The following is a 27904-nucleotide window of genomic DNA, read 5'->3' as shown; positions in this document are numbered from 1 at the left end:
GACTTCCTTCCCCGTCCTCCGATGAGACCGATGATCTCACTGTCTGGTCTACTTCCCCAAACAATCCAATCCATTAGCTTCTCAGAACTCCCTTGGTGGTAACTGGGACTGGTTTCTCCATGCACCTGACCTTAATTTGTTACTTTCCTCAGTCTCAGCATTTCTTCTCAGTAACTATTCCTTTCTTCACTCCCTTTTGGTTCTGTATATATTTTATTTTCTGACCTGTCTCCCACCCCACCCCACCCTCACACCTACCACATAACATACACTTAGCTTTCTGCTTTTATTAACTCTTGCATGATTTTTTGTCAGTAGTCTCTGTCTTACTTACTACTGTATCTTCCATCTCTGAGCTCTCAGTTTATGAAATCTCATCCAGTGCAGTGCCCAATAATCAGTCTTCCCTTCTCATCCCATCTGGTAAGCCTCCCCTGGCCCAGAGTTCTAAGCAACTGTTTCAAACTCTCCCCATTTCCTAATCCTCGCCAGTTCTTTTCCTTCAGTCCTCTTCATTTGCCTCCAGTCCTTCTGCCAGAGTAAGGTGCCACTGGTTACAAAAGCTTGCAGATTTCCTTAACCTTTATATGTGTGTGTTATCCTGCTGCCACGTGGTGAGTAGACTTTTTTACCTATTCAGTTACATTATATTTTCAAGAGTCATTAGATAGTGTTACATGTGGAACAAGTCAAGGTATACATTAATATAAGACAAAGTCATCACGGAAACTTAATATGTACAATATACTAACAAGAAACTATCACTAGACTGCTTAATGCTATTCATACTAATGGTGTCTACATCTGTTCAGTAAATTACAAAGAAAGCTGCTACTTTGAAAAAGCTGCTATCCTTAGATTAAAATGGCACATTGATAAGTACTATGTCCACTTCAGTAGACATGATGATTGAAGGAAGCAAGTGAGTAGTAAGCTTGGGTTAAAAGAGGAAGAAAATGAAAAGTTGAAAGGATAAAGAAATTATGGAACAGAAAGAAAGTAGAAATGAGAGGGAGATGGAAGGGGGAAAATAGTCTTCAGATTTTGGCCTGCTAGCATGCTGTGCTTAGGGTTTTCAGAGGCTACAATTCCTTGGGATGTCGGTGTTCCAAACCAGGTGAGAGAGAACTGGCAGCAGTAGACTAATTCAGAGGTCACACTACGACTCCATGTTTGGACACACATACAATAATCAGGGCATTACAAACACAATTGCTTTTACTGTTTTTCATACAGAGATAATTAACTGCGTCACTTTGGGATTAGTAGACAATTTAGTGGAGTTGCACAAGAAGTAAATCACATCAAATGGGATGTAATAGGATTGTTAGAAGTGTGCCAGAAAAACGAAGATCAAACAGATCTGTAATCAAGACATATGCACTACTTTACTGCAAACGAACAGAGCTAAGGACAAATACTGATACAAGAGTTATTGTAAAAGAGGAGATTAAAAGCAGCACTGACAGACAATCATGGAATCATAGACAGAACAGTCAGATTAGTATTAAAAATAAACAAAAACAATTCCATGGGAATCATTCAAGGCTCTGCACCAACATGTTAAGGTAAAAGATCTGTAGGAAAAGAAAGATGTGTTGATAAATGACAGCAAATTCCACTACAATAAGATATAATGGGAGATTTTTATGTGGAAGAAGGGTAAAAACTAAAGAATTAAGCTTCGAGTATGGTAACAGAAATCACTAAAGTCATACCTCAGTAGCATTTTTATGAAGAAGAACAAGATGTATATCCTTAACAAATTTGCCAAGAAGAAACCAAAGAGAAAAGATACATGGAGAGGAGCAAAAGAAACTTAACTACAAAATATTATTGAATAACAAAGAAACTGTAAACTTTGGCATTTTAAGTGATTAGAGAGACTTCAGCAGGGAGAGTAAAAACAGATACAATCATAGGAAGAGCCACACTCATTGTGCAGGAGGCAAGAAATGTAAATTACGAGAAAATATTTAAGAATTGAGAAGTTTGCTAGAGTATATTAAGCAGCAAGTTTGGTATTTTACAAGGGGAGGGACCATTTTTATGGAACCATCTATGTGGTGGTGTGGATTGGGGTCCCAGGTATCATGCACCTGCAGCCATTCACCCCAACAGCTTTTGTTTGAGAGTAATTGACAAAAAAGAATTTCACATGATACTCCAGAGCAGCATTTCTCGGCCATCGTATCGCAACACATTGGTGTGTGTCCTCGCTTAAGAGTAATAAGTTTTTTTTATTGTGTGCCTTATTTTTATGTTAATGCACTGATGAGCCAAAACATTATGACCACCTACTTAATGGCTTATTTGTTTGGCTTTGGAACAAAATGCATCACTGATTCTGCACATCAGCGATACGACAGTTTGTTGGTAGGTTTGTGGAGGTATGTGGCATTAGATTCTATACACAGGTCATGTAATTCACTGATTTGCGTAGATGGTGAAGGTGCCCAAAAGTGACCTAGATCAGGGTCCATAGCATTTACATCAGGCGAAATTGGTCGCCGAGACATCAATTTGAGTTCAGTATAATGCTCCTCAAACATGTGTAGCACGGTTCTGGCTCCGAGACACAGACATTTATACTCCTGAAAGATGAAATTGTCATAAATAGTCTTCACGGGTTTGCTGCCCGATCATGTTCTGCAAATTCCACAATATTTCCTCGGAGCAACTGTCTGACATCTTCAGGTGGCTCAACCTTGCTGGTGGCTACGAATGACTGACGGTACCACACATCGATGCGCTGTTTGTAGAAATGGGGCGTCGACGTGCAGATACTGTCAGTCATTCGTAGCCACAAGCAAGGTTGAGCCACCTGAAGATGTCGGACAGTTTCTCTGAGGGAATATTGTGGAATTTGTGCAATGTGATCTGGTGGCAAACCTGTGAAGACTATTTACAGCACATACACACAATTCCGAAGATGGCAAGAGCTGACAAGTGCGAGAATTATCGCACAATCGGCTTAACAGCTCACGCATCCAAGCTGCTTACAAGAATAGTATACAGAAGAATGGAAAAGAAAATTGAGAATGCACTAGGTGACGATCAGTTTGGCTTTAGGAAAAGTAAAGGGACGAGAGAGACAATTCTGACGTTACGGCTAATAATGGAAGCAAGGCTGAAGAAAAATCAAGACACTTTCATAGGATTTGTCGACCTGGAAAAAGCGTTCGACAATATAAAATGGTACAAGCTGTTCGAGATTCTGAAAAAAGTGGGGGTAAGCTATAGGGAGAGACAGGTCATATACAATATGTACAACAACCGAGAGGGAATAATAAGAATGGACGATCAAGAACGAAGTGCTCGTATTAAGAAGGGTGTAAGACAAGGCTGTAGCCTTTCGCCCCTACTCTTCAATCTGTACATCGAGGAAGTAATGATGGAAATAAAAGAAAGGTTCAGGAGTGGAATTAAAATACAAGGTGAAAGGATATCAATGATACGATGCGCTGATGACATTGCTATCCTGAGTGAAAGTGAAGAAGAATTAAATGATCTGCTGAACAGAATGAACAGTCTAATGAGTACACAGTATGGTTTGAGAGTAAATCGGAGAAAGACGAAGGTAATGAGAAGTAGTAGAAATGAGAACAGTGAGAAACTTAACATCAGGATTGATGTCACGAAGTCAATGAAGTTAAGAAATTCTGCTACCTAGGCAGTAAAATAACCAATGATGGATGGAGCAAGGAGGACATCAAAAGCAGACTCGCTATTGCAAAAAAGGCATTTCTGGCCAAGAGAAGTCTACTAATATCAAATACCGGCCTTAATTTGAGGAAGAAATTTCTGAGGATGTACGTCTGGAGTACAGCATTGTATGGTAGTGAAACATGGACTGTGGGAAAACCGGAACAGAAGAGAATCGAAGCATTTGAGATGTGGTGCTATAGACGAATGTTGAAAATTAGGTGGACTGATAAGGTAAGGAATGAGGAGGTTCTATGCAGAATCGGAGAGGAAAGGAATATGTGGAAAACACTGATAAGGAGAAGGGACAGGATGATAGGACATCTGCTAAGACATAAGGGAATGACTTCCATGGTACTAGAGGGAGCTGTAGAGGGCAAAAGCTGCAGAGGAAGACAGAGATTGGAATACGTCAAGCAAATAATTGAGGACGTAGGTTGCAAGTGCTACTCTGAGATGAAGAGGTTAGCACAGGAAGGGAATTCGTGGTGGGCCGCATCAAACCAGTCAGTAGACCGGTGACAAAAAAAAAAAAAAAAAAAAAAAAAAAAAAACACTGGGAAAGCTTGAAGAGTCACAGATGACATTGTCATCATGGAAGACATCCAGCATGAAGGTATGCAGGTGGTTTGCAGCTGTTAGCATGTCTTGGATTACTACCACAGGCGCCTTGCAAATGCAGGAGTGTATCTCCCATAGCATAACTGCTTCCACCAACCTCCATCCATGGCGTGCTGCATGTTTTGAGGAACCATTCCCCTTGATGATGGTGTTAGTGCAGACGTTTATTGACCTAGTGTAGCAAAAATGTGATTCACCCGAAGAGCTGACACATTTCCATTGATGCCCATTGCATCATAATTGACGATGTCGTTGGGTCGATATGTGTACACACAGGGGTGGTCAGCTGTGGAGCTCAATGTTCGACAATGTATGATGAGCGGTGTGCTCCAAAATGGTTTTGGGTGCACTAGAATTGTGCTCTTTCAGCAGAGATGCCACTGATCACCTTCTGTGCTACTTAACTGAACAGACAACCCTCCGAACCCCACTTTCTGTGAAGAGTCGTGGACATCCAACCATTTAGTGCCTAGAGTTAGTTTTAATGTCCTTCTACCTTTTTCTGTAGATGCTCACGACAGTAGCATGTGAACATTCAACCAGCTTTGCAGTTTCGAGTTACTCCTTCACGTGCTCAGTGTAATATTAATCGGCCCTTTGTCAAAGTCGCTTATCTCAATGGATTTCCCCATTTGCAGCCCTTATATTCATTAGGGTGATCCCTCATCTATGTCTGCTCTGATTACACACTTTTGTTACTATGTCACATTCCAGCGTCACGGTGTGCAGTGGTCATAATGTTTTGGCTTATCAGTAATGTTCCTATTCCAGAATTTTATATAATAAATTTGTAAAATTCGTACCTCTGAGTCATTCTGTAATAAAACAAAGTATTGTATGTACTTTATGTGTTTGCTTTCTTGCATCTAGAGAAAAATCACATGCTGTGGTACCGCAAAAGTTTGAAATGTACTTTGGCGTGCTCTAGAGCCTTAAAAATAAGTGTTACTCAGCACAGTGGAATAGTGTAATTGCTAGGACACATCCATGACATGCTAAAGATCGTGGGTTAGGATCCCATCTGGTGTTTTTAATTTTTTGTTTTTAAATCTTTGTATGGATTCAACATTCTCTATTAAATATATGTGGTGTGGGCTCACATGCTGGAGTAATATTCTAGGATAGTAATAACTTTGTGTATCTCCATGGCCTACTACTGAGCCTATGTCACCATTTCATTTCACACCGCTACTAGTTGCTATGCGCAGAAATTTGTATGAGTTGACCGATGCCAATTGTTGTATTGCTGGGAGGATCAAATGACGTATATAGAAATGAGTCGTTCAAGGCTAGCACAGAATTGAGAAAATGCCTCAATAATTTATCTCACACGAATGTACTCGTTGTAAATATCCCGCATCGTCACGATTTACCGAGGTGGTTGTGTGTAAACAGTGAAATTCATGCCGCAAACAAGAGTTTCAGTGAAATATATACTCACTTTGTAAATACAGATTTTATTGACATAAACAGTTTGGAGCGAAGGCTCCATACAGTTCACGGTCTTCATTTGAATGCATTAGGAAAGGAGGTACTTACGGAAAAAAATTTTACTCGTATTTCGCAGTGCAATGAAGTACCCAGGACCACTTACATTCTTCCGAGGTATCGGCTGTTTCAGCGAACGAAGCACAGGCTGTCAACAGCGTTTTACTTTTTATCCAGTGTAGCAATATGGCAAAGAATATTTCATCTTTGGCTCAGGACCTCTGCTGTCTCTACAGCTTATTTTGTGGGCCTTTCTCCATGAGGAAGTGATTCTTCTTAGCTCGCTTTCCTTCCGTCGACTGGGCTTAACGTATAGTCACTTTTAAGCTCTTTTACTTCGTAATTATGTAAGGTTATGACATGAATGTTTATGATCTTAGTTGTTTTTGCATCCAAAATAAAGTATACTGATTCATCTGTCATCTCCACAAACTTCACTTGTCTCTCATCACAAGATATCACTTTGTCTAATGTTGTTGTTGTTGTTGTTGTGGTCTTCAGTCCTGAGACTGGTTTGATGCAGCTCTCCATGCTACTCTATCCTGTGCAAGCTTCTTCATTTCCCAGTACCTACTGCAACCTACATCCTTCTGAATCTGCTTAGTGTATTCATCTCTTGGTCTCCCTCTACGATTTTTACCCGCCATGCTGCCCTCCAATACTAAATTTGTGATCCCTTGATGCCTCAGAACATATCCTACCAACCGATCCCTTCTTCTGGTCAAGTTGTGCCTCAAACTTCTCTTCTCCCCAATCCTATTCAATACTTCCTCATTAGTTATGTGATCTACCCATCTAATCTTCAGCATTCTTCTGTAGCACCACATTTCGAAAGCTTCTATTCTCTTCTTGTCCAAACTGGTTATCGTCCATGTTTCACTTCCATACATGGCTACACTCCATAAAATACTTTCAGAAATGACTTCCTGACACTTAAGTCTATACTCGATGTTAACAAATTTCTCTTCTTCAGAAACGCTTTCCTTGCCATTGCCAGTCTACATTTTATATCCTCTCTACTTCGACCGTCATCAGTTATTTTGCTCCACAAATAGCAAAACTCCTTTACTACTTTAAGTGTCTCATTTCCTAATCTAATTCCCTCAGCATCACCCGACTTAATTAGACTACATTCCATTATCCTCGTTTTGCTTTTGTTGATGTTCATCTTATATCCTCCTTTCAAGACACTGTCCATTCCATTCAACTGCTCTTCCAAGTATTTTACTGTCTCTGACAGAATTACAATGTCATTGGCGAACCTCAAAGTTTTTATTTCTTCTCCGTGGATTTTAATACCTACTCTGAATTTTTCTTTTGTTTCCTTTACTGCTTGCTCAATATACAGATTGAATAACATTGGGGAAAGGCTACAACCCTGTCTTACTACCTTCCCAACCACTGCTTCCCTTTCATGTCCCTCAACTCTTATAACTGCCATCTGGTTTCTGTACAAATTGTAAATAGCTTTTCGCTCCCTGTATTTTACCCCTGCCACCTTTAGAATTTGAAAGAGAGTATTCCAGTCAACATTGTCAAAAGCTTTCTCTAAGTCTACAAATGCTAGAAACGTAGGTTTGCCTTTCCTTAATCTTTCTTCTAAGATAAGTCGTAAGGTCAGTATTGCCTTACGTATTCCAGTGTTTCTACGGAATCCAAACTGATTTTCCCCGAGGTCAGCTTCTACTAGTTTTTCCATTCGTCTGTAAAGAATTCGCGTTAGTATTTTGCAGCTGTGGCTTATTAAACTGATTGTTCGGTAATTTTCACATCTGCGAACACGTGCTTTCTTTGGGATTGGAATTATTCTATTCTTCTTGAAGTCTGAGGGTATTTCGCCTGTTTTATACATCTTGCTCACTAGATGGTAGAGTTTTGTCAGGACTGGCTCTCCCAAGGCCGTCAGTAGTACCAATGGAATGTTGTCCACTCCGGGGGCCTTGTTCCGACTCAGGTCTTTCAGTGGTCTGTCAAACTCTTCACGCAGTATCATATCTCCTATTTCATCTTCATCTACATCCTCTCCCATTTCCATAATATTGTCCTCAAGTACATCGCCCTTGTATAGACCCTCTATATACTCCTTCCACCTTTCTGCTTTCCCTTCTTTGCTTAGAACTGGGTTTCCATCCAAGCTCTTGATGTTCATACAAGTGGTTCTATTATCTCCAAAGGTCTCTTTAATTTTCCTGTAGGTAGTATCTATCTTACCCCTAGTGAGATAAGCCTCTACATCCTTACATTTGTCCTCTAGCCATCCCTGCTTAGCCATTTTGCACTTCCTGTGGATCTCATTTTTGAGACGTTTGTATTCCTTTTTGCCTGCTTCATTTACTACATTTTTATATTTTCTCCTTTCATCAATTAAATTCAATATTTCTTCTATTACCCAAGGATTTCTACTAGCCCTCGTCTTTTTACCTACTTGATCCTCTGCTGCCTTCACTACTTCATCCCTCAAAGCTACCCATTCTTCTTCTACTGTATTTCTTTCCCCCATTCCTGTCAATTGTTCCCTTATGCTCTCCCTGAAACTCTGTACAACCTCTGGTTCTTTCAGTTTATCCAGGTCCCATCTCCTTAAATTCCCACCTTTTTGCAGTTTCTTCAGTTTTAATCTACAGGTCATAACCAATAGATTGTGCTCAGAGTCCACATCTGCCCCTGGAAATGTCTCACAATTTAAAATCTGGTTCCTAAATCTCTGCCTTACCATTATATAATCTATCTGATACCTTTTAGTATCTCCAGGGTTCTTCCTTGTATACAACCTTTTTTCATGATTCTTAAACCAAGTGTTAGCTATGATCATGTTGTGCTCTGTGCAAAATTCTACCAGGCGGCTTCCTCTTTCATTTCTTAGCCCCAATCCATATTCACCTACTATGTTTCCTTCTCTCCCTTTTCCTACACTCGAATTCCAGTCACCAATGACTATTAAATTTTCGTCTCCCTTCACTATCTGAATAATTTCTTTTATTTCATCATACATTTCTTCAATTTCTTCATCATCTGCATAGCTAGTTGGCATATAAACTTGTACTACTGTAGTAGGCGTGGGCTTCGTATCTATCTTGGCCACAACAATGCGTTCGCTGTGCTGTTTGTAGTAGCTTACCCGCGTTCCTATTTTCCTATTCATTATTAAACCTACTCCTGCATTACCCCTATTTGATTTTGTGTTTATAACCCTGTAGTCACCTGACCAGAAGTCTTGTTCCTTCTGCCACTGAACTTCACTAATTCCCACTATATCTAACTTTAACCTATGCATTTTCTAACCTACCTGCCCGATTAAGGGATCTGACATTCCACGCTCCGATCCGTAGAATGCCAGTTTTCTTTCTCCTGATAACGACATCCTCTTGAGTAGTCCTCGCACGGAGATCCGAATGGGGGACTATTTTACCTCTGGAATATTTTACCCAAGAGGACGCCATCATCATTTAACCATACAGTGAAGCTGCATGCCCTCGGGAAAAATTACGGCTGTAGTTTCCCCTTGCTTTCAGCCGTTCACAGTACCAGCACAGCAAGGCCGTTTTGGTTATTGTTACAAGGCCAGATCAGTCAATCATCCAGACTGTTGCCCCTGCAACTACTGAAAAGGCTGCTGCCCCTCTTCAGGAACCACACGTTTGTCTGGCCTCTCAACAGATACCCCTCCGTTGTGGTTGTACCTACGGTACGGCTATCTGTATCGCTGAGGCACGCAAGCCTCTGCACCAACGGCAAGGTCCATGGTTCATGGGAGGACTTTGTCTAATACAATTCTTTATTTTCTTCTCTGAGCTGAATTTTACCACAACCCACCTAACAGACTGTGTAAAGTTAGCTCCACCCAAGCGTAAATCATTCACTTTCAGCTGTTTTTTGCTCGCTGGTAACGTACCTTAACAAGAAAATGACTCTGGTCTACAGTTTCCACCTCATGATGCCTTATTGAATTACTCATACAAATAAGAATAACAATTAGAACATACAGGTTGACAATTACTGAACTATATGAAATAAAATTGTCATAACTTTTGAATGGTTTGTGTTAGGATGTTCAAACTGCGTAGTTGGCATTGCGGCATGATGGGAATTAGTATGCGCTGTATGGTTTGGTTTAACAATGAAGCCCATTTTCATTTGGATGGGCTCATCAATATGCAAAATTGATGCATTTGGGGGGCTGACAAGGGAACCTCCCCATCGCACCCCCCTCAGATTTAGTTATAAGCTGGCACATTGGATAGGCCTTGATAAACTGAACACAGATCAATTGAGAAAACAGGAAGAAGTTGTGTGGAACTGTGAAAAAATAAGCAAAATATACAAACTGAGTAGTCCATGGGCCACATAAGCAACATAATGGACAATGTGAGCTTAGGAGTGCCGTGGTCTCGTGGTAGCATGAGCAGCTGCAGAACGAGAAGTCCTTGGTTCAAGTCTTCCCTCGACTGAAAATTTTACTTTCTTTATTTTTGCATGGTTATTATCTGTCCGTTCGTTCATTGACATCTCTGTTCACTGCAATAAGTTTAGTGTCTGTGTTTTGCGACCGCATCACAAAACCGTGCGATTAGTAGACGAAAGGATGTGCCTCTCCAATGGGAACAGAAAACATTTGATCGCAAGGTCATAGGTCAACCGATTCCTCCACAGGAAAACACATCTGATATATTCTATACGACACTGGTGACGGCATGTGCGTCACATGACAGGAATATGTTGTCGACCCACCTAACTTGTACACTTGGCGAATGGGTAAAAAGATTCTTCTACCTTGCCCGATTTAGGTTTTCTTTTGGATGTGGTAATCACTCCCAAAAAAGTGATGAAAACATAAGAGTTTGTCACATAAACTGAAAATAAAAAAATTAAACTTTTCACTGGATGGAAGATTTGAACAAAGGACCTTCCGTTTCGCAGCTACTCACGTTACCACGAGACCACGGCGCTCCTGCGTTCCCTTTGTCCTTAATGTTGCCTATCTTCCCTTGAACTACTCAGTTTGTATATTTTGCTTATTTTTTCACAGTTCCACACAACTTCCTGTTTTCGCAATTGATCTGTGTTCAGTTTTTCAAGGCCTATCCACTGTGCCAACTTATAACTAAATCTGAGGGGGGTGCGATGGGGAGGTTCCCTTGTGAGAATCCACATTTCGTGATAGAGAAGTCTCTTTGCCTTCAACGGGTGACTGTGTGGTGTGCAGTTTCAAGTCACGGAACAATTGTGTGACATTCTTCGATGGCCCGGTGACTGCTGTATGGGTTATTGGGTTGGGTTGTTTGGGAGAAGAGACCAAACAGCGAGGTCATCTTTCTCTTCGGATTAGGGAAGGACGGGGAAGGAAGTCGGCCGTGCCCTTTCAAAGGAACCATCCCGACATTTGCCTGGAGCAATTTAGGGAAATCACCTAAATCAGGATGGCTGCACATGGGATTGAACCGTCATCCTCCCGAATGCGAGTCCAGTGTGCTAACTAGTGTGCCACCTCGCTCGGTACTTCTGTACGGTACGTGAAGGTTTCGGAAGATGATTTCACCCCCATTATCCAAAGTGACCCTGATTTAGACAAGATGTGGTTCATGTAAGACAGAGGTCAACCCCATCAAAGTAGTAGAGTGTTTCATGTGCTGGAGGAGCACTTTGGGGACCGCATTATGGCTTTTGGGGCACCCAGAGGCAACTGGTATGAGCCTCTATTGACCACCATATTCTCCACATTTGACTCCTTTTGGTGGGGCTGTATTAAAGGCATGGTGTACAGCAATAACCCCAAAACTGTTGTTGAACTGAAAACAGCCGTTCAAGAAGTCTTCGACAGCATCGATGTTCCAACACTTTAGCGGGTCGTGCAGAATTTCACTATTCGTCTGCGCCTCATCATCGCCAATGACAGCAGACATATCGAACATGTCATTACCTAAATCCGAATATCTGTAGTGACACTTACATGTTTAATAAAGTTTGTGCACACTGTAGTTTGTAAGTAATTTACGTTTTTTATCGTATAGTTCAATAACTATGACATAGCAATGAAAGTTTCTAGGCAATGTAAAATACATAACGAGACTCATGTCCATTTAATGGCATTTGTCATCCAGTAAAGTTCACTATGTCGTATCTAAGCAGCCATTGTGCTCAGAACTTCCAAAACTGACCATGTATGGTGCTCGCTAGAACTTAGTGGGAATAGTGTGATGTAAGTCGGGTTGTGTTAGGTAAACCCCGCTGACAGTATACACTCTTTCATTTTGGTAGTGATCTTACCAATTCTCAGACGAACAGCTTTACAATGCTGATATATTTAAAGTTTTGATTCGATATTCTGGAACAGACATGTATCCAGAATCAGTTCACAAGTTAAATGTTTTGGAAGCAGTCCACATACTTGAGAAAGAACACATCCTCAATGCCCGAATTGTATTTTTCCTTGCTAACTTTATTTCTTGTGGAATGCAGGCAGCAGAGCCACATTCATGTATACTAGCTCCCTCCCATCCACTCCACAGCCATACTGTCACCTGTGCAAACCCTTGTGGCTGCGAAACAGCTGGATGCAAACATTGCTGTGCAACAGTGGTCAGCAGTGTTGCCAAATGTGGCTGCAGCTTGTGTGGCCAGCCATTTTCTTAGAATATGACAGCACAGTCACTCAACCAAGACAGGTCAGAGGAAAACATAAAGCACGCAGCAATGCGGCCTTACTTCTGTTGGATGTCGTGCAGCACCTCCTGCTCTGTAGAAGTCACCCCATCACGCAGGATTTGCAGGTTGGAGCGCAGGATTTGTGTGCTGTTGGTTCCGATGACGTGTGTCGCCTGGCCCTCGCGCGTCAGGGCGTGGTGCATCGCCGGCCGGGCCAGCTCGACATTCCTCTCCTACGAAGATGAGACAGGCTATCAGTTCACACTGGCAGTGTCAGTAAATAAGAGCGTGACATCTGTTAAAAAGTTATTACAGTTTTGTAGCATTAAAGTCTTAATACTGTATATACTCTAATAATCCGCACCGTCGAATAATCCGCGCACCCCAGTTTTGAGGAAGAGGGGGAAAAAAACTTATTTTCTGGTTTAATTTGATTTATTTACAAAAATAATTGTTCCAACGTTATGATGTGTTAAAAAGTATGTATAATAACTACTGGTTTGAAGCAACGCTGCTGTACAGGCTGATACATCATTAAAACGCAACTGATTCAGTGGCGTGCAGCTGGCCAGCCGGCGGGCAGGTGACTGGGGAACATTATCACAACCAGCCGGGACTCTATGCGTACCTACAATAGCAAAAAAAGAAATGTGAATTATCTTGTTTAAGAATTTGTTAATACGGTATGTGCAATAAAATATTTTAGTCAATACCGGTACGTTTCCTCTCTTACCACTCTATTCATCACTTTCATCATCATCACTAGCGGGAGAATCATTGTCGTCTTCACCATCTTCCCATAGAGCGTCGTCCTCTGTTCCATCCACTGAATTTGTGATTCCACATTTTTTGAAGGATTTTTCCACTCGTGGTTGTGGAATGGAGTCCCGTGCACTTTTCACTCATTCACAAATCTGGCCGCTTGATTTTTCCACTAGGTGTGAACTTATGGTTTTCATCAGCCATCCCTTGCGTATATCGCTGTTTAAGTGCAGCTTTGAATGGCCGATTTATACACACATCTAGTGGTCGTAGGATGGATGTTAGGCCTCGAGGGATAATGACCAAGTCAGTTTTCCCTTTTTGTAATTTGTCTCGCACTTCCTTAGTTGTATGTCCGCAGAAGCTGGTCCAGGACTGACCTGTTGCGTAAATTCAGTAACGCACCAGGACGATGTTACCAAACGTGTGTCACCCAATCAATTATAAGTTCATTGTCCATCCACCCTTTCGTATTCGCTCTGATATTTTCGGAATAGTTTTCATTTTAAATATCACTTAAGGAGATAGCTTTCATCCATCGCCAACTACACACAACATCACTGTACATCTTTGTTTCTCACTGCCGCCAGTTCGTATCACAATGCTGGATTCTCCTTTCCTGTCCACTGTGTTGTCGAGCGGCATCTCAAAATAGACTGGCGTTTGATCCGCATTACCAATTTGCGATAATATATAAGACTGTTTCGGTCCAGATTTATCACATAACGACAAAAACTCACTATTTTTTCCTCATACTTTAAAGAGACCTTAGGTGAAAAGAGAACAACTTGTATGAATATCAAGAGCTCAGATGGAAACCCAGTTCTAAGCAAAGAAGGGAAAGCAAAAAGGTGGAAGGAGTATATAGAGGGTCTATAAAAGGGCGATATACTTGAGGACAATATTATGGAAACAGAAGAGGATGTAGATGAAGTTGAAATGGGAGATACGATACTGCGTGAACAGTTGGACAGAGCACTGAAAGACCTGAGTCGAAACATGGCCCCGGGAGTAGACAACATTCCATTAGAACTACTGACAGCCTTGGGAGAGCCAGTCCTGAAAAAACTCTACCATCTGGTGAGCAAGATGTATGAGACAGGCGAAATTCCCTCAGACTTCAAGAAGAATATAATAATTCCAATCCCAAAGAAAGCAGGTGTTGACAAATGCGAAAATTATCGAACTATCAGTTTAATAAATCACGACTGCAAAATACTAATGCGAACTCTTTACAGACGAATGGAAAAACTAGTAGAAGCCGACCTCAGGGAAGATCAGTTTAGATTCCGTAGAAATATTGGAACACGGGAGGCAATACTGACCCTATGACTTATCTTAGAAACTACATTAAGGAAAGGCAAACCTACGTTTCTAGCATTTGTAGACTTAAGAGAAATCTTTTGACAATGTTGACTGGAATACTCTCTTTCAAATTCTAAAGGTGGTGGGGGTAAAATACAGGGAGCGAAAGGCTATTTACAATTTGTACAGAAACCAGATGGCACTTATAAGAGTCGAGGGACACGAAAGGGAAGCAATGGTTGGGAAGGGAGTGCGACAGGGTTGTAGCCTCTCCCCAATGTTATTCAAACTGTATATTGAGCAAGCAGTGAAGGAAACAAAAGAAAAATTTGGAGTAGGTATTAAAATCCATGGAGAAGAAATAAAAACTTTGAGATTCGCCGATGACATTGTAATTCTGTCAGAGACAGCAACAGACTTGGAAGAGCAGTTGAACGGAATGGATCGTGTCTTGAAAGGAGGATATAAGATGAACATCAACAAAGCAAAACGAGGATAATGGAATGTAGTCTAATTAAGTCAGGTGATGCTCAGGGAATTAGATTAGGAAATGAGACACTTAAAGTAGTAAAGGAGTTTTGCTATTTGGGGAGCAAAATAACTGATGATAGTTGAAGCAGAGAGGATATAAAATGTAGACTGGCAATGGCAAGGAAAGCGTTCCTGAAGAAGAGAAATTTGTTAACATCGAGTAAAGATTTGTGTGTCAGGAAGCCGTTTCTCAAAGTATTTGTATGGAGTGTAGCCATGTATGGAAGTGAAACGTGGACTGTAAATAGTTTGGACAAGAAGAGAATAGAAGCTTTTGAGATGTGGTGCTGCAGAAGGATGCTGAAGATTAGATGGGTAGATCACATAACTAATGAGGAAGTACTGAATAGGATTGGGGAGAAGAGAAGTTTGTGGCACAACTTGACTAGAAGAAGGGATCGGTTGGTAGGACATGTTCTGAGGCATCAAGGGATCACCAATTTAGTACTGGACGGCAGCGTGGAGGGTAAAAATTGTAGAGGGAGACCAAGAGATGAATACACCAAGCAGATTCAGAAGGATGTAGGTTGCAGTAGGTACTGGGAGATGATGAAGCTCGCACAGGATAGAGTAGCATGGAGAGCTGCATCAAACCAGTCTCAGGACTGAAGACCACAACAACAACAACATTCCTCGTAATCGCCTAGAAGCTGCTGAGTGATAGTAGTTTTCCTCCGGAATCCATTTCGGTTGAAAAATCTTGATAGCCAGCCCCGGCTAGCTTTGAAACTGGTAATGCCTAGTTCTTTGGCTAAAGACAATGCTTTAAGTTGGCACATTTCACTCGTCACCGCACATCCGTATTGTTGCTTCTCATCTACATAATCGCAGAGCCTTTTCTCGAGGTCTGGATGCTTCGCTTTTTGGCCGCAAAATGCCCGGCGATTACTATTAGTTTCTTGAAGCTGCGTTTTATTTTTTCGCCAGCCGCGAATACAACTCTCACTCACGTCATACTTTCTTTTTGCTGCACGGTTTCCAATATTCTCAGATTCTTCAGTAATTTTCACTTTTTCTTTAGCAGTGTACGAGTGATAACGAGAACTTGTGGCCATAATTAACAAGTTTGAAGACGTTAATACTTCACCCCTAACGTGCTACTGATGTGTCACAGACTGAGGGCGCAACAATGCAATAGTATAATGGGATGTATTGTTAGAGGCGGAGCAGTACCAACAATGTTTCGAGTAATCCGCGCACCCCAGTTTTTCGTCCTAAAATTCGGGAAAAAACATGCGCGGATTATTCGAGTATATACGGTATAATAGTACTGCAGAGTGATTTCTGCTGCGCCCACATTCATCCCATAAATAAACAATAAAAAGTTGTAAGGCAGTAGCTGTCTTCGCTGCAATTGCTGTGTTAACATTTTATTCATCACGAGGACAGTCATGTTGTAACGCGTAAAGTTATATTGTGTGAAGATGAAGTTTTTCACTTTGTAGTCTATATTAGCAATCAACTATCTTGGTACTCAGTTCCAACTATCTAACAGCTTCCAGGAGCTCGAAAAATTTGATTTTCAGTATTTCTTGTAATTAGCGATTGGGTTCAAAATGCTGTCATTATCTACTCATCAAGAGGAATGATGTTATGTTTAATATTCAACACAATTGAATAAGTAGGAATTCTGAGGCAGGGTTTACGAGGGAAGGAAAGAAAACTCACAATCAGGCCCTGAAGACCACACAATAGTCGACAGACTGCCGTGTTATCCTCTGTCATTCATTGCCGTATGCAGTATGGAGAGGCACAGGGTCAGCACACCTCACTCCCGGCCATTGTCAACATTTTGAGATTGAAGCCACTACCTCTCGATCAGGTAGCTCTTCAGCTGACATCATGAGGCTGAGAGTACCCAAGTCCTGTTTTCCCACAAAGGAAAAATCTCTGGCACTAGCACACGAGGATCTGTCTCGTTCACGATTCGGCTGTGGAGACAGACATTGTTTGGGAGGATCATAACATTTAACTAGGATGTTTTGGAGGCTGTGAGGTCAGCTGGGAAGGATATCAGGGGGAGAGGATCTCATTCAGGGGGTCAACTTGAAAAAATAATAGCCTCACTGGAAGTATAGACTTGGGGCACTCAAAATGGGTGACAAGAGGAATGCTACTGAGTTTTTTTGAGGTGGAAGCTGCATTAGTCAGAGAGTAAGAGGAGAAGATTTGTTTTTGAGTAACATCTATGGGGTATTTGCAGGAGAGGCCTAAGAAAGGTCACTAGTGTAGGTGTCGAGGGATCTAGTGGCAGAACAGATATGTTCCACAGGCTGTAGGGATGGGGGAGCATTTGATGTGGATGAGATGTAAGGTGTCCAAGTGTACATTGACTCTGAGAAGCTCTTCTGCAGAAACCAGCCCCGTGCCTTGCAAGACACAGCTGGCCCTCTTTGTGCATGATATACAACAGGCTCTAGATACAGCTCCCAGGGTGATGCTATATTTCTCGACTTTTGCCTGTCGCTTGCTCCAAAAAAAGTGCGTGCTTATGGTCTATCCGATGACATGCGGTTAGATAGAAAGTTTTCTAACAGACAGAGCAGTATGTCATTCTGAATGAGGTGACTTCAACAGAAACAAGCTTAACTTCAGGTGTGCCCCAGGGCAGCATAATAGGTCCACTGCTTTTTACAATTTACATAAATGATCTGGTTGATGGTATTGACAGTGGCATTAGACTGTTTGCCGATGTTGCTGTAGTCTACAGGAAAGTAGTATCACATGAAACTTGTGAACAAATCAATGAGGATTTGCAGAAAGTAATGCTTGGTGTAATGACTGGCAGTTATCTCTCAATATTAGTGAGTGTAACGTACTGCGTATAACAAGGCGAAAATCCCCATTGATGTACGAGTACAAAATAAATGCCCAGTCTCTGGAAGTGGTAACATCCGACAAGTATCTGGGTGTGACAAAAGGAGGCCCATTATGATATTAGGAGGTATCCCGTGACTTTTGCCACCTCAGTATATTGTACACTACTGGCCATTAAAATTGCTACACCAAGAACAAATACAGATGATAAACGGGTATTCATTGGACAAATATATTATACTACAGCTGACATGTGATTATATTTTCACGCAATTTGGGTGCATAGATCCTGAGAAACCAGTACCCAGAACAACCACCTCTGGCCGTAATTACGCCCTTGATATGCCTGGGCATTGAGTCAAACAGAGCTTGGGTGACGTGTACAGGTACAGCTGCCCATGCAGCTTCAGCACGATACCACAGTTCATCAAGACTAGTGACTGGCTTATTGTGATGAGCCAGTTGCTCGTTTTCAGTTGGTGGGAGATCTGGAGAATGTGTTGGCCAGGGCAGCAGTCAAACATTTTCTGTATCCAGAAAGGCCCATACAGGACCTGCAACATGTGGTCGTGCACTATCCAGCTGAAATGTAGGGTTTCGCAGGGACTGAATGAAGGGTAGAGCCACGGGTCGTAACACATCTGAAATGTAACGTCCACTGTTCAAAGTGCCGTCAGTGCGAACAAGAGGTGACCGAGACGTGTAACAAATGGCACCCCATACCATCACGCCGGGTGATAAGCCAGTAGGGCGATGATGAATACACGCTTCCAATGTGTGTTCACAGCGATATCGCAAAACACGGATGTGACCATCATGATGCTGTAAACAGAACCTGGATTCATCCGAAAAAATGACATTTTGCCATTCGTGCACCCAGGTTCAACGTCGAGTACACCATCGCAAGTGTTCCTGTCTGTGATGCAGCGTCAAGGGTAACCGCAACCACGGTCTCCGAGCTGATAGTCCGTGCTGCTGCAAACGTCATCGAACTGTTCGTGCAGATGGTTGTTGTCTTGCAAATGTCCCCATATGTTGACTCAGGGATCGCGACGTGGCTGCACGATCCGTTACAGCCATGCGGATAAGATGCCTGTCATCTCAACTGATAGTGATACGAGGCCGTCGGGATCCAGCACGGCGTTCCGTATTACCCTCCTGAGCCCACCGATTCCATATTCTGCTAACAGTCATTGGATCTCGACCAACGCGAGCAGCAATGTTGCTATACGATAAACCGCAATCGCAATAGGCTACAATCCAACCTTTATCAAAGTCGGAAACGTGATGGTAGGCATTTCTCCTCCTTACACGAGGCATCCCAACAACTTTTCACCAGGCAGGTGAACTGCCGGTGAACTGCTGTTTGTGTATGAGAAGTCAGTTGGAAACTTTCCTCATGTCAGCACGTTGTAGGTGTCGCCACCGGCGCCAACCTTGTGTGAATGCTCTGAAAAGCTAATCATTTGCATATCACAGCATCTTCTCCCTGTCGGTTAAATTTTGCGTCTGTAGCACGTCGTCTATGTGGTGTAGCAATTTTAATGGCAAGTAGTGTATGTGTCATCTTTTACCTCCACTTAGCTCCTTACACACCGACACATCTTTATCCTGCCGTTACCTTACCTGGCCTCGCACCCACCTTGCAGTAGTCGGCTGCCGCCCTGCACACGTCCTGCAGCTCCTGGGATGCCGGGTGCCACGGCTGTGGCCCCACGCTACTCAGTAGGCCCATCGCCGTACCCGCCACGTAGATCACGCCCCTCCTGCCGAAGGGATGAAAACGGAACACTTTGTTCACTCGCTCACACACTGGGTCGAATAATAAGAGCCTTTGAGGATATGGAAGGAGTCAAGGTGTGGCCACTGCTGCCTACTTTTATGAAATACATTGACAACAAATTATGACTGGCACTAAACTACTCATACAGAGTGCTGTAAAGAAAACTGTAAATTTAAGTTTCATGCCCAAAGAAGCACTAATAAAAGCACAATGATCCCACTGTTTCATAACTTAACACAAAAATAAATAAAATAGTTATTTAAATAAAGAAAGAAAATAATACAAAACACCCAAATCTGGGAATCTCCACATAAAACTGACCCCAGTTTTCTAGCTGTGCATTTGCCTGGTCTGTAATTATTAACTTACATTAGATCTCCACTTTACCGTGGAGCACGTCCATTATCTGCTAAAATTGTTCCTTGACAGACAATAATTAATTACTTTATAGTGAAAAATGTCTTTTATGGGAAGCGAGCAAGATGAGTGCTGGATCACTATTACCCATGCCAAGTACCCCGTATCTGTGCTTCGCCCTCAGGCGAACTTTTAATCTCGTGGGTGATTTATCATCTCTTTTAGGTGACGATGTCTCTATGGCAGAAGTTTTATTCGAGCAAGTGGCTTTTATAGGTCCCTCTAATTTTATTGCGTCACCCTCTTTTGTGCTGTATCTTTTACTTTGTTTTGTGTTGTAATTCGACTCCACCCTAATCTTTTAGGCTGGAGGTTTTAACGTGTTGCAGAGTGGCTGGCTCATCCTATTATTTTCGTGATCAGCCAGCCACAGTCCTCTGCTGTGCAGTTTTAATTCCTTCTGATTTTGTTCTCTATGTTGTTTTTGTTGCTGTGCTCCGTTTTCCGTGTTGTCTTACCATTGACCATGGGGCTTTTCTTCCCCCGGAATTTTTATTTTAGTGCTTCGCCTGACTGGTGGATGGTTTCACTGTGCTCTGTGTTTTTATGAAACAAGGGACCGATGACCTTTGCAGTTTGGTCCCTTTAATCTTTAAACCAACCAACCAACCACCCTGGCCCAGGGTTACCTGAGTGGCCTCCCTTGGTACCTATATAATATTTCTGGAGTGTTTTCTGTGATGTCTCCTTCTGTTGCCCTAAGATTTGTCACTGCCAGGACAAACATTACTGTAGGTGTAAAAATAAGTTTTTGACGTTGAAGATTCTTTCCAAATTTACAGTTATTACAAGTCTGCAGTGGTGTAAAGATGGTTTTTCCTTAAGTAGTTTCCAATCAGATTTTAATAACCCAGTTTGAAAGTTCTTATCATTTCTAGATTCCTTGGTTTGAAAAACTATCAATTACTTCTCTTGTTGAAACATAAGGTTTTAGCGTTAAACATGTTGAAGTAAACAGCCTGACTGTTGCAGGCGTTATCACATTGTCATCAAATGATTAATTCTCACTGTTGCTCTTCATGAGTATCTCCACAATCTAAGCTTAGTGCAACACGTTATTTCCTTTGCAGAAGAGACGATGAACAAAACACTGTGATGCTAATCCAGATGAACAGTAAGGTGTAAAGTGAAGCTGAATGCAGCAAGGGGAGATCACTACACACAATGTGCCAGTACAGACCACAGCTGCCAAAACTGAAAAGCTACTGAGAAGGGGTAAAAAGTTCCGCTGTAATCTTACACTTGTCAGTAGCACTCAGATACCTGAGTGGTGATGCTCTACACTTGCCATTGGTGCTAAGAGGTCAGCAAGGACGCCTAAATTGTCAATAACACTGTCCTTGAGACAGAGAAGTTGCTGTCTATGCATCAGCATGGCTTTAGAAAGCATCGCTCTTGCGAAATGCAACTCGCCCTTTTTTCACATGATATCTTGCGAACCGTGGATGAAGGGTATCAGATGGATGCCATATTCCTTGACTTCCGAAAAGCGTTTGACTCGTTGCCCCACTGCAGACTCCTAACTAAGGTACGAGCATATGGGATTGGTTTCCAAGTACGTGAGTGGCTCGAAGACTTCTTAAGTAATAGAACCCAGTACGTTGCCCTCGATGGTGAGTGTTCGTCGGAGGTGACAGTATCATCTGGAGTGCCCCAGGGAAGTGTGGTAGGTCCGCTGTTGTTTTCTGTCTACATAAATGATCTTTTGGATAGGGTGCATAGCAATGTGTGGCTGTTTGCTGATGATGCTGTGGTGTACGGGAAGGTGTCGTCATTGAGTGACTGTAGGAGGATACAAGATGACTTGGACAGGATTTGTGATTGGTGTAAAGAATGGCAGCTAACTCTAAATATAGATAAATGTAAATTAATGCAGATGAATAGGAAAAAGAATCCTGTAATGTTTGAATACTCCATTAGTAGTGTAGCACTTGACACAGTCACATCGATTAAATATTTGGGCGTACCATTTCAGAGTGATATGAAGTGGGACAAGCATGTAATGGCAGTTGTGGGGAAGGCAGATAGTCGTCTTTGGTTTATTGGTAGAATTTTGGGAAGATGTGGTTCATCCGTAAAGGAGACCGTTCGAGCAGTACACTAATACGACCTATTCTTGAGTACTGCTCGAGCGTTTGGGATCCCTATCAGGTCGGATTGAGGGAGGATATAGAAGCAATTCAGAATCGGGCTGCTAGATTTGTTACTGGTAGGTTTGCTCATCGCGCGAGTGTTACGGAAATGCTTCAGGAACTCGGGTGGGAGTCTCTAGAGGAAAGGAGGTGTTCTTTTCGTGAATCGCTACTGAGTAAATTTAGAGAAGCAGCATTTGAGGCTGACTGCAGTACAATTTTACTGCTGCCAACTTACATTTCGTGGAAAGACCACAAAGATAAGATAAGCGAGATTATAACTCTTACAGAGGCATATAGGCAGTCATTTTTCCCTCATTCTGTTTGTGAGTGGAGCAGGGAGAGAAGATGCTAGTTGTGGTACGAGGTAGCCTCTGCCACGCACCGCATGGTGGATTGTGGAGTATGTATGTAGATGTAGGCCACGCTTAAATTTGTCAACAATATATGGGGATCAGTGGAGCACAAGTTAACTCATCAACAGCATTCGAAGGTTTAAGTCAAGCACAGTAAACTAAACTGATGCAGGGACACACCTTGAAGAATGGCAGATGCCGCTGTAGTGTGTCATCTACGAGAGTGTCTCTGGTGTACGACAGCACTGTGTCCACCTTCACGCTGCCACTCTTCTCGATGATCTCTCGGAGCGGCTCGAGAGGATACCCCGTGATGCCGATGAACCTCGCCTTGCCTTTGCCACAAGTTCCTGCAGCACTGGAAGAGTCTCCTGGATAATTATGTCCAGGTTCAGAGCAAACTCCACATCATGCACCTGGAATGTGAGAGGAGAAAATTTTTTGAGTTACTCACTGTGGTCAAATGTCATGTCATGGAAACACAACATAAATACTGGAACTTCCTAGCAGACTAAAACTGTGTGTCAGACCAGGAATGGAACCTGTTGGCTCTGTCTTTTGCTACCGAGCACTTGTCAACCGAGGTATCCAAACACAAGTCGCAACCTGCCCCCGCAGGTTTATGAAATATTTTTGCAAAATGGTGCTTCACATCTGTGATTTATTTAATGAAGGAAATGTTTATATACACCACCAGCTGCTGCATAAAGTTTATTAGAATTTGCAGTTTTGTTCTGTTACATTTCTGCTCCAAATCTTGCCATAAATTACACATTTATCACAGATCTTGAATATGAAGCATCAGTTAAACTGCACATTTGCATTGAATCCAAGTAGGAACACGAAACAAACACAATTGTTACAGTGACATTTTTAGTATGATTTGCTGAGCTAAAGTTTAGAGAAATGAGATGTCACCAGATAAAGTTGTTATCTCTACTCCAATTTAAAAGATGGCTTCATTAATGTGCAAGGATCAATTATTTGGTGATGATGAAACCAAGGTACAGATCCCTTCAGAACATAGTGTATAAGGAACTTTCTGTATCAGCAGCAAAGGTGGGCATTGTCAAATCCCTGCTGTTGTGCTAAAGGCACTTTTTCTTCCACTTTTGAATATAAATTCTGAGTGGCTGATTTCACACTATAGCAAAGAGTTGACTGACTGGTGGAATGATGTCTCAGATAATTTAGAGTTATGACAGTGCTTTCTTTTGAAAAACTTTCAACGGTGTGTGGTTGCAAAGCTATTTCTCCTTTCCTGAGTAGACTTAATACATTCAACATAAACGTTTCTTTTCTCAGTAATGTAAATAAATATTATGTCAATTAACCATGTAACACTTAGTTATATTTTTAGCTTTAGCATAACAGTAAAAAACAATGACATAAAGAACACGTGGGGAGTACTTCAAAAGTAAGCTGTTCAAAAATAGCACTGAAATTGTCAAAAAATAACACTGAAATTGGCAAAAAAAAAAATAAAACAATTTTTCCTGTCCCTACATGCAAGTATTCTTACATCCGCCGCAGGGAGTAGCCACGTGGTTTGAGGCGTCATATCACGGACTGTGTGGCCCCTCTCTGCCAGAGGTTCGAGTCCTCCCTCGGGCACGGTTGTGTGTGTTGTTCTTGGCATAAGTTAGTTTAAGTAGTGTGTAAGTCTAGGTACTGATGACCTAAGAAGTTTGGTCCCTTAGAGATTCACACACATATTTAATAATTCTCACACTCCAGGCTGTAACCGTTCCTCCCATTGTTTCTAGCTGTAGCATCGGAGAAGTCACCTGTATGATGTCCACGTAGTCCAGTTGCAGCAGCTCGAGGCTCTTCGCGACACTCTCTCTCGTCTTCTGTGCAGAGAAGTCGAACATGGTGCGTGGGTCCATCGTATAGCAACCGACCTTGGTGGCGATATAGTATGTCTGCCGAGGGATGCCCTTCAGGGCCGGGAAAACAGGTAACAGTGGACAAGTTTTAGGATCACTGTAGACACTGGTCAACCTACTCTTTTACCCAAAGCCGAGCATTTCCTGTAATTTCAAACATTTTGCAGTATGCAGCCAGGCGATGTCTTCAATAACTACGAATATTATGACAAGTGAAATCCCTATCATTTTTGACATGCAAATGTAATGAGAAAAAGCTATGGGAGGAAATTTTACAAATACTAAAGTGCACATTACAATCGCTCTCTTCTATTGCAAAGTTTGTCTAACTTCACCAAGCAACTTCTGTATTACATCCTTTATTTCTCTGGGGAGGAAATATGTTATCATTTTTACTGTTGCTTGCAGACATTTGTAACTGAGCAGGCTGTGGCTACCCCATTTGTTCTTGTAACACTCCCAATGCCGATGTAATTTTTTTGTTTTCTGACGTCTTTTCATTAGTAGTATGCATACGATAGCTACAGGAAATTACCAAATCCTTATTCAGGCATTATTTTATTAAACTTTGTTACTCACTTTATAATTTACTGACAGCCAACGACAGCAGTACATTCAGTTCATATGAAAACATTTTATTTAATTAAATATTCCTAATTTACGATAACTGCATTTCAAACAAATTCCCCTGATACTAAAATTGTTTATTCCAGATGAACATAACTCATTTAAAGGTCCTTATCTCCACTTTTTATTGTTTATTCCAGATGAACATAACTCATTCAAAAGTCCTGATCTCCACTTTTCACCAAATGTTTTATTTTTTTCCGAAGATGTATTATTTCAAAAGTTATTCCTATTCTAAATGTTGAAACCTTAAAAGGTACTTCTTCTCAAAATCCAATGGCACAGTTGTGTTGCCTTGATTTTTCTGTTTTCAAAAATATTTATGTCACGTACATAGCCTGTTGCTGAGCACACTGCCAAACATGACATCCTTCATCTCAATGACTGCTTCACAGCCTGTGCCATATGGATCCTTCCCACCAACACCAGCTTTTCCGAATTGTGCAGGTGGGAACTTTCCCTGCAATACATCCTACATTCCCGTAACCTTCCTGGCGTCAACCTTCGTTAGTCACTGTCCTCGCCCATCCAGCACCCTCTCTGTTCCCATTCCAACACTACACAGCTGGCATTCCACCATCGAGACTGCAGTCGTATGTGTGTTGCGTTTGCAGGAATGTGTGTGTGTGTGTGTGTGTGTGTGTGTGTGTGTGTGTGTGTGTCATCTATTTTTAACGAAGAGCCTACTGGCCGAAAGCTTTAATTGTGACAGTCTTTTTGTTGTGCCTATCTGCGACTCAGTATCACCGTTACATGGTGAGTAGTAACTTATCTTTTCATAATCTACATCTACATCTACATGATTACTCTGCAATTCACATTTAAGTGCTTGGCAGAGGGTTCATCGAACCACAATCATACTATCTCCCTACCATCCCACTCCTGAACATCGCGCAGGAAAAACGAACGCCTAAACCTTTCTGTTTGAGCTCTGATTTCTCTTATTTTATTTTGACGATCATTCCTAGCTATGTAGGTTGGGCTCAACAAAATATTTTCGCATTCGGAAGAGAAAGTTGGTGACTGAAATTTCGTAAATAGATCTTGCCGCGATCAAAAACGTCTTTGCTTTAATGACTTCCATCCCGACTCGCGTACCATATCTGCCACACTATCTCCCCTATTACGTGATAATACAAAACGAGCTGCCCGTTTTTGCACCCTTTCGATGTCCTCCGTCAATCCCACCTGGTAAGGATCCCACACCACGCAGCAATATTCTAACAGAGGACGAACGAATGTAGTGTAAGCTGTCTCTTTAGTGGACTTGTTGCATCTTCTAAGTGTCCTGCCAATTAAACGCAACCTTTGGCTCGCCTTCCCCACAATATTATCTATGTGGTCTTTCCAACTGAAGTTGTTTGTAATTTTAACACCCAGGTACTTAGTTGAATTGACAGCCTCGAGAATTGTACTATTTATCGAGTAATCGAATTCCAACGGATTTCTTTTGGAACTCGTGTGGATCACCTCACACTTTTCGTTATTTAGCGTCAACTGCCACCTGCCACACCATACAGCAATCTTTTCTAAATCACTTTGCAACTGATACTGGTCTTTGGATGACCTTACTAGACAGTAAATTACAGCATCATCTGCGAACAACCTAAGAGAACTGCTCAGATTGTCACCCAGCTCATTTATATAGATCAGGAGCAGCAGAGGTCCCAGGATGCTTCCCTGGGGAACACCTGATATCACTTCAGTTTTACTCAATGATTTGCCATCTATTACTACAAACTGTGACCTTCCTGACACGAAATCACGAATCCAGTCACACAACTGAGACGATACGCCATAGGCCCGGGTGTAAATGATAATTGCTTAGAAAGTAACACAGTGGTGTAAGGGAAGTTATGATGAACAGTTGAATACAGGAGACTTGGGATCTATCAAGCTGGAGAATAACCTCAAATTGACTTACAAAAGCCACCTAATCTACAGCACATGCACACTGCATAATCTCTAAAAAATGGCAACAGCAGCTTCCATCCTTGATGAAAGGATTAGGCCTACTGCAGCTCGACCTCACCTTGCCGAGAACTTTTTCAGACCTCCCGAGGCCGTATAAGGGTGCCGTGTCGATGTAGTTGATGCACCGCAGCAATCGCATCCTCTCCAGGTTAGTCCCTACAACAGCACATGTGGTGTCATTGCAGGGGAGTGTCTCACCTCTGTGCATTAATACAGTCGGTCATATATTGGCCTATTATAATATTATATAGGGTGTTTCAGGAAGATGAGTAAATATTTTAGTAGGTGTTAGTACAGAGCAAGTCTAGTAAAACATTCCATAAAACATATGTCTGTTTTTTATTGCTTACAGACATACAGCTGGTTCAGATGTAACTGGCTTGTTGGGACGACTGCTTACTGAAATACCTGATACTAATTCCTATAGGAATAGAAAAACCCACTAATTTTTATTATGTTGATATACAGGGTTATTACAAATGATTGAAGCAATTTCACAGCTCTACAATAACTTTATTATTTGAGATATTTTCACAATGCTTTGCACACACATACAAAAACTCAAAAAGTTTTTTTAGGCATTCACAAATGTTCGATATGTGCCCCTTTAGTGATTCGGCAGACATCAAGCCGATAATCAAGTTCCTCCCACACTCGGCACAGCATGTCCATCAATGAGTTTGAAAGCATCGTTGATGCGAGCTCGCAGTTCTGGCATGTTTGTTGGTACAGGAGGTTTAAACACTGAATCTTTCACATAACCCCACAGAAAGAAATCACACGGGGTTAAGTCCGGAGAGCGTGGAGGCCATGACATGAATTGCTGATCATGATCTCCACCACGACCGATCCATC

General features: G+C 41.9%; 1 pseudogene; it reads right to left on the bottom strand.

Moving 5' to 3' along the window:
* Positions 1-27188, bottom strand: part of LOC124553394 — a 31060-nt pseudogene extending 3872 nt beyond the window's left edge.
* Between the last annotated feature and the right edge of the window lie 716 nt (positions 27189-27904).

Source organism: Schistocerca americana, chromosome 11 (assembly GCF_021461395.2).
Source record: "Schistocerca americana isolate TAMUIC-IGC-003095 chromosome 11, iqSchAmer2.1, whole genome shotgun sequence".
Taxonomy (NCBI): Eukaryota; Metazoa; Arthropoda; class Insecta; order Orthoptera; family Acrididae; genus Schistocerca; species Schistocerca americana.
The sequence above is the reverse complement of the archived record's forward strand: the minus strand, read 5'-3'. Positions and strand labels throughout refer to the sequence as shown.